Below are 9226 nucleotides of genomic sequence, written 5' to 3'. Positions count from 1 at the left end.
CGAGGAGCTGCCGAGATCTCTCACAGGGTATCCTCTGCCGCACCTATCCCGGGCTTTAATGTTAGTTTTTGTTCTTTCGACTCCTGCAAGTTTGGTTTTTGTTTGTTTGTTTGTTTGGATGATGGATTTGTTTTTAGTTTTTTAGTTTTTTTGGGTAGATTGGATTGGAAATTGGTAAAGTTCAGTTCTTTTGTCAACAATTTAGGAGTTGAGGTCTAAATCTTTGGCTGGCGATGCATGCCTTTAGGACCATGATGGTCAATTTTACAAATTCGAGAGTTAATGATAACCATCAATTAACATCCAATATAGGATGAAGGAGATTATTAGGTATTTAGGTTAGCTATAGGTAATAGGAATAACTTCCATCTGTTTTCCTTTTCGTATCGTGTACTTATTGTTATATGATCTATATAAAATGAAGTGACAATTGTAAGTGATTTTTCCTTTTTGTGTTAAACAATGAGAATATGGTGACATATATGTCCTTTCCATAATAAAATTATTACTAGATCAGTTCTCCTAGAAAATGCAGAAAAATACTAGATAGTCTAAAAATTATAACATTTTTTCGTCATTTTAAGTTTAGCTTGCTATAACATATAATCTTATTGTTTGGTAGTACCTTAAATCTTTGAGTAGCGTGCATGAAAAGTTAGGTACTGGATATCGGTTCCATTATAAGGCACAAGAACTAGTTAACTTCGGGAGCATGTACCATCAAATAAGTCTTTTAAGATCAACGGAGTACATGAGTCCATGCTTACTTGAGAAACACCAGCTTGGGGGAGTCAGTTATAAAGGGGAAGAGTAACTTAACACACATGGATTTAATATCATCATGTCATTGTTAGAGAGAACATGATTTTTCCATAGATTTGGGTAGAAGTTTATTCTGTAACTCCTGATCTCCCAAATATTCCCCATCATACTAGCAAGGACATTGTAGTGCTCGGTTTATTTTGATTACTCAACTGGTCTGATTATGGTTATAGTGTGTTTTCAAAGGTTTAAAATTGCGTGGGATGTGCAAGTGCATATCGCACAAATTCAGCACAGTTTCTTAATGCAACAGTTTCTATGAATAGTGGCAAAGGCACATTCAAGTCAAGATTGTGAAAAATCCAATGTACCTTTTATGAGATAATCAATTTGTGTATGGCAGCAACATATGATGTCCCTTGGATGTTTTGATTTTTAATTGATCTAATATTTCGGAGCATTATTATTTAAGATAATCAAAGTTTCACACCATGAAATTTTGCTAGTTGCCACTTGCCAGCACCATGATACTTGGGGACTAGCACAAAGTCTCTAATCATGTCAAATGATACCCAATTTAAACAAATTTAGTAATGCTTATTGTCTGAATTATCTACGTGCAAAATTAAAGGAGAATAGGAGATTCAGTGATGAATCATTTTTCATAAATCAGGATATAATTGGTATTTTTAGTTTTACACCTTCAGTTACTGTCTCATAAACTTTCTTATAGGTTCTTCATTTATGTGCTGATTTTTTTAGTTCTTTTTAAGTTTGTTGAATAAATGGTGATTATATCTTTTTATTGTATAAAACAAATTGAGTCCAACAAACCATTAGTTTCTTTTCTTAACCGTTCATATTAATGTTATAAGAGTTTCTGATGTTTTATTGTTGACTATGTTGCATGGGTATGGGTACGAGACACGACAAATTTGTAAAAGGTAGGGTACAAGGATACAACTATATAAATATTTATATATGCATACATTATATATTGGAATTAATAATCTATATGAGAACAAGGATGAGAATTATAAATACTTCTTCTGATGTTCTATTTCTTTTATTATCTGGATTTTAAATTGAAAAAACCACTAGTTTTTGAACTAGACATCCAAACAAACCTTCAGAATAATAAATTGGAACACGACCTATGCCCAACGAGTTTCAAGAAGTGGATGTGAAATATAGATATATGTCCAAAAAATGTATGACTAGTGTTTTAAATTAAAATGTGTATTATATAATTGAATGCATGCCTGAATAAATGTATGCATATATGCAAGGAGTGTCCAAGGAGTTTGGGTACGGATATGGGGACGGCTTCAGAAGTATCCAGGTAACATCAATTGTTGATAAAATTATCAAATACACAACATGAATTTTCATAAAATATGTGGTTTACAATTAGGATTTTCTCCTGGAATTAAAATATTTCAATTTATTTTTAGTTTGCAAATAATAGGTCCTCATGGAATTTAAATATTATTGAAATATGATGCACATCTTGCCCAAGAGCTTGGCTCTGTCCTTGCCTGTGACATGTTTCATTAGAATGGTAGGGTTAGGATCCATCAATGCTATAAGCTTCCTCTCCTGAGATTTTAGCAAGCATCACTGTCATTTTGAATATTTAGATTGAGACCCAATATTGGACCATATTGATGTCAAAATGGTGCATCCAGAATCTAGTCATAGCTGATGGGTGCATACTCATTGTAAAGCGTACTAGTTGCATTGGAGTGCTCTTCCCTTTTTCTTAACCGCATTCTCCATAGGGTTCCAGAGAAGAACAGTGGCTCAATTGGTTTAGCTACAACCCTCCTTTTTTGACTGATTGACGCTCCTTATTTGCCCTCTGCTTGTGCTTCAGACCAATATCAGTTCCAGAACATGGATGGAACCATCCATTCGTCTAGGACCATCCCTAAGTTTTGTCATCCTTATTTGCCCTATGCTGAGCTGCTGCTACATTCTGTTACTCAGAAATTTCTAATTGTGAACTCAATTGTTCAGGGACAACCACCATAACGAAAATAAATGTCTGGTATATTGAATAACCAATTAACAGTTATGTTCACTTGAGACTGGTGATACAAACACGAGTATTCCGCCAACATAACAAAAATAAATGTCTGGTATATTGAATAATCAATTAGCAGTTATGTTCACTTGAGACTGGTGATACAAACACGAATATTCCGCCAACACCATAAAACAATGGATTACAGTGAATAATCTAACAGATTGAGAACTTCATAAGCTAGTGATTGTGAGCGACCCTTAGCCCATCTAGAGACGAAAGAGTCAGACTCACATATATAATCACCAAAATGTTTAATTCTGTTAAATAATATTGTGGAAAGGTAATATTAACTCAACCTATTATATCATAATTTAAATATATTCCAATAGAGTAGTCTTTTACATCTAACACTTCAAACACTTCAAAATACGTATTCTTGATGCACATGACAATTAAATAATTCTATTATATACTTCCCAATCCTAAAATAGGTACTTAAGGAGTGGATGTTTCCTCTCGGTAAAACACTAGATAGATTTGTAAAACTTGAAAATTTTAGTAAAAACTAAAAGGTCCCTAAAATCTAGTTTTAAGTCGATTTGTCATATGGTGCAGTGAAACACTAACTATATTGTAGATTCTTCAACCTGGTAGATACGTACATGAGATAAGTTTCCAATTCGCTACATATCTTATTGAATCATAAGATTCCGGTTGCAATCTTAGTTAAGATATTGATAATTATGCCAGTACATGTGTGCTTCAATAAATTTTTTGTTGTTGTTATATTGGGTTCAGGATGTAATAAATAATCATACATAAGGAATGTTATTATTGCATTTATGCTTCTAGATAAAGCCAATTTTCACATTAAATCACCATCTAAGCTTACACTTTAAATAACTAATGTGCTTATAAAGCATGCTTAATTTGTCTTTGGAATGTGCTTATAAAGCATGCTTAATTTGGGTTTGGAATTTCACTAAGTTTGTGAAGCAATTTTCCTTCATGTTCCTTCGAGAGGAAAATAATTTTGGTTTTTCTTGCTTGTCTATTAGTTCACAACAATGACAACTTAAGTTAATATCTCTCATTCAAGACCAACTTTAGGTATTTGTTTCCTGCAGGCACATGAATCTGCCAGTCCTTGAAAGGAAAAACTGCGTTCTTCCCTGGCTATTGTGTTTCTCAATGTTCTCAAGTATCAATGTTTTGTTAACATACTATGAGTAATTTTCAATAAGTTGTACCATCTTTGGTGAAGGTCACTTTTAGTGATATCTCAATCCAATCTGGTGTAGTTTTAGTAGAGAAGAGTAGTATTAAAATAAGTATGGAATTTTTTTATAAGTAAACTGGTACACCAGTTACATATTTGCACATAAAGCAGTTGCACATGCACTTGGAATTCTTTTATTCTTTTATTTTTATTTTTCTGTGTTAACATTATATGATGGCTGTTACCGATTCAATAATATGCTACACAATATTTGTCTATATTTCTGTATCTCTTGGTTTATAGTGACCAGTAGTTACTCCTTGTTTTGATTTCTATTGTAATCGTGTGTGCAAAGGGTGAACATGGTATGCAATTACATGTTGTCAGTTGGAACCTATGTTCATGAAAGATATGCTATCACATTTTGAAATGCACCAGCAGTGCTATTAAGTTGCATTTTCTAGCTTTTCTTGCTATTTCGAATATGTACATGTTATACATATTTTAATTTTAATATACATTTGTACCATTTGTAGTCAGTTTTCCTCGTATGTTGTTCTTGTTGAACATAACTCAAATGTGTCTTACTATAGTTAAAGAAATCTACTAGTACCTTATAAAAATCAGGATAAGCTGTGGGGGTCAAAAGAAAGGCAAGGCTCTGGTACTTTTATAACCCCCATATTGCATTGTATCACGATAGTCTTTGCCTTTGAGTCTGGCAACTTCCTCACCATTGAATTTACCTTTGAGTCTGGCAACTTCCCGGATTTCGCTGCTAAATTGACATGTTTATCATTCTACATTCTATGTTTTCTTGTCATGCATCCAAGTATAGTATTTTGTGAGAAAATTCCCACAGTTCAAGAAGCTTTATGTCCCAACAATTACAAGTTTCATTTTCCAAGAACGAGCTGTAGAGGCCAGTCAAAGAAACGGAGAACTTGTCTTCAAACTGATTTCCTGTTGACCGCTCATCTCCAGCTATTTCTCTTATTATCAAAATAGTTTTACTGATGCCTATAACTTTGTCGTCCTCACATTTCGTTCTGCCACCTTTTTGGTGGTTTTGACAGGAGAGGCTTCAGTTATTCTTGTTTTGGCCACCAAAAAAAGGGTCTCTTCACAGAGATAAAAGTGAAAAATGAGTGATGAATTTGGACTACAGTCTTGGTCAAATGCGCCATGCGCAGACTTGCACTTTAGGTTCCTCTAGGAGTTGATTGAACTCCTTGCGCTCTGCATATTTAGCTGCAAATGTAACTGGCTAGATTCTAATGTTGTTCTCTCCTTAGGGCCTTAGGTAATGTAGTTTTTGATGCGAGCTATCTTAGCCTTTACTGGTTATGAGAAGTATTGGAGAGGTCTCTAAGATGTGCCTTAAGCGTCCAAAAAGCTACTTAATGAGTATTGACACTTACAAATGTGTTAAAGTATTATTGATTATTCATTAAAAAATTTGCAGAATTGAAGTATACTATAATCCTTTTGAGAATTATTTTATAGATCATTTACTAAGAATTAAGGTTCTTAAGGAACATACACATATTGTCATAATCTTATGTAAGTTGTGTCATCAAGCACTCTGTGTCTGCCTCCACAAATTTTTTACACTTGCTTCAGGAATATGAGAACAATACAAGTTGAATACCAAGAGAGTCAGATTCTAGAATTCTTTTCACTTGCTTCAGGAATATGAGAACAATACAAGTTGATTACCAAGAGAGTCAGATTCTAGATCAACTATAAGATTAAAATTGGAGAAGGATATTTCACTTTTATTGACTGTTAAAATGGATTTCAAAGCATAAACACACAGTTCCCTCCCTCAAACATTCTGTTGGTATCTGGGGTTAGAATTGCCAAGCAGTTGGCAGTGATAGAAAGTCAAAATCCTTTTGAACGAAAATGGCTTTTCATGAATTGCTTGCATATCTTCACAGATAAGCTATTTACTTCTTTATTCATGAGATATTAACTCTAAATGATACGAACAGCTGAACCAATAATCCAATGAACTACGTTTTATACCTATTTCTTAATTTTGTCAAAATATGAGATATGTTATGTCTTATCCAGAGGTTAGTTGAGTCAACCATTTCTGTATTGATGCAAAAGTAACTAAAGTTTATGATCATATATTCCTGTGGAGCCTGTCTATGATATGGTTTACAAAATTAAGTCGACTAAATTAAACTGATCTTTGATCTAAATATAAAGCACAAGTTTATTGCATGATTACCACTTTCAATAGTAGAAAAGTAACATCATTGTCCTTTTCCCAGATGGATTTGATGGCACGTGAAAATTTGCTTCGTCTTTGCAATTTCTTAAGGTGGGCTCCTGCAGTTTCTATAATTGCTGAATATATCGCTTAGCTACCTACATAGTATACTCTGATTTGTTATAGCGAGAAATTATTTACACGTGCATATCTAATGCTAATATATTCGAGGTGGTTATTTCGGCTAGCAGTTTCAGTTCATTTTGAACTTCATATAACATATTTATTCTTTCTTCCATTTAGAGATCGGTGGGTCTGTACCAAGGTGACGCTAAAGTCAGCCACCACACAAGTATCTTTTACCTGCTAGCGGACATGGAAATTTTTGTGTTGCTCCAACCGACGTTTTTAATTATATGTACGGAGAATCTTGGTTTAGTCGTTGGCTCAATGCCTCTTTGCAGAATTTAAAAGCTTTTAAAGCTGAATCTATTCAATTTTGATAAATGTAAGCAAAAGTATAGCCAATAATTCTTATCATTTTTGTGCACGTGTTGCTTGCACTTCACCTATGTTTCTTGTTTGTGCCTTCTGATAAAACCGTCTGCCTTCTAGATTTCATTTTTATCCAAATACCGTGTGTATCCGTTGTAGTACTTATCTATCATAGTATTTCATGCTAGTATCTCAAGCCTGTACTTCGTTTCTGGCGTATCTCAATCTCTCTCATTCATCTCTGCTCCTATTCATATCATGCAGCACGCCTAATTAATAGGTGAATATATGTCTCTATTTTCTCCGCTTTCATGGAAGGCCATCTTTGTATTTAACTTGGGATATAAAGAAGCGCAGATGGATAGATGTATTACGCTTGACGGCTGTTAGCTGAGGATGCGGTCGCGCGGAGCAATGTTCACATACTGGTTCTTTAATGTTGGGGTGGGGGGTTGAAATGGTTGTATTGGAAACATGAGAACATTCGAGAAGCCTTTGTTGAGAGGGTACTGCATCTGCATGTATTCTGTGTTCTCAATGCCCTCCAAAGCTGCTTGCACTTTGTACAGTGAATCTGGAGTTGCTTCAAATTTATATGGCCAGCATTCCGCAAATCTGATGCATGTTTCTCTTAACTCCAAGACGATGACACGATATGCTGGCTGTTCATAACAAAGGGACGTTTCTCCCTCTTTCGATTTTCGTACTTCAGCTGGTGAAGAAGCATTGCATCTTCACATAATGAGAGAGTACTCATATAATTGTTCCTGGCTGCTTATCTCGGCAGGAAAATTGTACAAAATCACAAGCTTTTTCCCCCCCATGGCAATCCTCGGCTTGAAATTGTGAAGGAAGTGTTTTGTAATCTGCTAAAAGACTTAAAATCGAGATCTTCGTCATGACGCTTACCATGTGGCGGAGCGTTTCTTCTTCTTGAAAAGCGAACAAAAGGTTTTCGGTTGTTGAATAGGATTTGTCACCTGAGCCAAGCGTATTTTGCTCATCTTTAATATTAATAAATTTGGTGAGCTTTAAGTCACCGCAGTTTTACTCTCAGTTGCGAGGCCAACAACTCTTGCCAATCGTTTCTTGCATCAGATAGAGTCTGGTTGCTTGTGAATCAAGTCGTGTTCTCCCAGGGGTCTTTTATGTTTCACAGGGTACTGATTTTTGCCATCTGCAAATCTTCTGAACAAACTGAAGGACTAAAGTTGTCCAGTTATAATTATTCGATCTGGACACACACACACAAAAAAAAAAAAAAAAAAAAAAAAAACTGAAGGACTAAAGTTGTCCAGTTATAATTATTCGATCTGGACACACACACACAAAAAAAAACTTAGCTGTTGGTTTCGAAAGGAAGCGAGAACTATTAAGTTGGCAGCAGTTTGTTGCTTGTCTACAGAGTGATGTCTTTTTTATTTCTTTGCGGACAAGATAGGATTTCCGTTCATTGATAAGGCAAACCCTGGCGCATGATTAAGATTTAGGTACTTTAGGGTTACAAGGACTTTGGTGGTTATGTTGCATGTGAAGTTGTGAACATTGTGGACACACATTATTGAGGTTTTAGTTTTGGTGGTAATTGCAGATGCATTCTTTGCACCATAAAATGTCGGACACTTTAACTTAAAAATAAATAATTTATTAGTATTACGCCCTATATCGCCCCTCTTCGGCTAACCGAAACGTTAGTGGATCTATTTGCTATAGAATGATTTTATGTGACACCCACGTGACGGGTGCATATAATAGAGGGGCAATTGTTTGGATATCAGACGAGCTAAATGCTGATAAAAAAATTTTATAAGTAATAAGCGATTAAACCTTACAACATGTGGGTTGTACTTGCACTCTGCAAAATACCCTGCGGTTCCTTTCTCTCTCTGAAGGTGTTGCTTTGATAAAGCCTGGTACGTACTATGGTCCACTGCATAATTTCTCATATTGCATTGCGTTTTATTGAATGCTCTCTCATTGCAGTCTGTAGACATGATCGTTCTTATAGTTTGCTAGATTCCAGAGCACACTTCGATCATGTTGCTTATGAAGAATGGGATGGAGTACTGTTTGCAATATGGCAATTAATGCCTATGGTTTTAGTATTTTGATTCACATGCTCTATCCTTCAAATGATATCTAATCACTTCGCTAAGCTAGCTTTCCTTGCAATTTCAACCCTAATATCTAGGGTCATCCAAATTAACGAACCATGTTCTACCACCGACCCAAATATTACTCCCTTTATTACCTCCAAAGTCTTGTTACTATTTCTAATCCCGATTAATTAAACCAAGACAAAGCCAGCCAATGCTTAGCTAAACACGTGGACCGACGAAAAGTAGGACGAAGAAGAACGAGTATCGAGATCACTCGGTGCATGTCAACCCTAGTTGACTCTCAGATTTCGAGGCACCGTCGACAATGGGGGACAAACCCTCGGTCTTTGCTTAATTTCGTGTTTGTTTTGTGTTTCGTTAATTCTGGGGGGATTTGA

The 9226-nt window shown here is 35.2% G+C and overlaps 1 long non-coding RNA gene across 4 annotated transcripts; it reads left to right on the top strand.

Moving 5' to 3' along the window:
• Positions 1–6926, top strand: LOC109825123. Of its 4 annotated transcripts, none has more exons than XR_002242901.1 (5): positions 1–27; positions 2052–2104; positions 3919–3992; positions 6296–6345; positions 6538–6926. It is a non-coding gene; the product is annotated as an uncharacterized LOC109825123 (long non-coding RNA). The 4 variants fall into 4 exon arrangements; XR_002242902.1 differs by having other exon boundaries at positions 1–60; XR_002242900.1 differs by lacking the exon at positions 2052–2104 and having other exon boundaries at positions 1–60.

The sequence above is a fragment of the Asparagus officinalis genome, chromosome 10 (genome assembly GCF_001876935.1).
Source record: "Asparagus officinalis chromosome 10, Aspof.V1, whole genome shotgun sequence".
Classification (NCBI taxonomy): Eukaryota; Viridiplantae; Streptophyta; class Magnoliopsida; order Asparagales; family Asparagaceae; genus Asparagus; species Asparagus officinalis.
The sequence above is the reverse complement of the archived record's forward strand: the minus strand, read 5'-3'. Positions and strand labels throughout refer to the sequence as shown.